The sequence below is a fragment of the Gekko japonicus genome, unplaced genomic scaffold (assembly GCF_001447785.1).
Source record: "Gekko japonicus isolate JY-2015 unplaced genomic scaffold, Gekko_japonicus_V1.1 scaffold6351, whole genome shotgun sequence".
Lineage (NCBI taxonomy): Eukaryota > Metazoa > Chordata > Lepidosauria > Squamata > Gekkonidae > Gekko > Gekko japonicus.
In genome coordinates this window covers 16,380-17,647 of record NW_015169360.1, presented here as the reverse complement: position 1 = coordinate 17,647, position 1,268 = coordinate 16,380, and positions in this window count along the sequence as shown.

Sequence of the window (1,268 nt, the reverse complement as noted above, 5' to 3'; positions counted from 1 at the left end):
CCCGCCCTTCACTACCCCAAGGTGTCTCAGAGCGGCTTACAAACTCCTTTCCTTTCCCCTCCCCACAACAGACACCCTGTGAGGTCGGCAGGGCTGACAGAGCTCTGACAGAAACGGCTCTTTTTCAAGAACAGCTCTTATCAGAACTGTGGCTTGCCCAAAGTCATCCAGAAGCTGAAAGTGGAGGAGTGGGGAATCAAACCCAGTGCTCCCAGATCAGAGTCCGCGCACTTAACCACGACACCAAACTGGCACCAAACTGCACAGGAGGGTGACTGTGTTCAGGAAGGCTCTATTCTTAATTTCCCTCAAGTTAGTGACAGAATAGGGTTGCCAGGTCCCCACAGATCACCAGCAGGGGATTGGGGGGGGGGGGCATAGGGTTGCCAGATCCAGGTTGGGAAACTCCTGGAGATCCAAGGATGGAGGCTGGGGAGGGCAGGGGCGTCAGTGGCATCCAAGGCCACACAGTCCGCCCTCCAGAGCCTCCATCTTCTCTGTGGCAACTGACCTCTGCAGTCTGGAGATGAGCTCTAACTCCAGGGGATCTCCAGGTCCCACCTGGAGACTGGCACCAATGCTTCCTCGAAGCTGTGGGGTCTTGTGAGCAGTGTTCCCTCTAAGCTGAGTAAGTGTGAGCTAGCTCACAGTTTTTTAGCCTTGAGCTCACAGATTTTTGTCTTAGCTCAGGAAGGAGGGCTCCAGAGCAATCTAATTTATGCAGCAGCCAAATCACCCGCTCACAATTTTAATGCCAGTCGCTCACGAATTAGAATTTTTGCTCACAAGACTCCACAGCTTAGAGGGAACACTGCTTGTGAGCAAAAATTCCACCTTGCGAATTAAAGTTGTGAGCGAGCAATTTGGCTGCTGCATCGATTAGTTTGCTCCGGAGCCCTCCTGCCTGAGCGAAGGCAAAAAATGCGTGAGCTAAAAAACTGTGCGCTGGCCCACACTAAACTCAGCGTAGAGGGACACACTGCCTGGCGCCCCTACGACGGGCAGACACACGAAGCTCTCATCCGTCTTCAAGCGGGAGTTCCCAGATTATGGTCGCCGAAAGCCCGTCCCCCAAAGCAGCCAGATTGCAAAAGAGACGGTGGAAGGACGCCCCTCCCTCCCTCCCGCTTTTCTCTTCTTCTCCTCCCGAGGCCAGAGACCACCAAGGGGAAGAGGAGGATTGCGGCCCTCCCCTCCCCACGGGACGCGGGTCAAGCCGGGCCCGAACGTGAGAGCCCCGAAACCTCCCTCCATCCCCACAGGCGGGG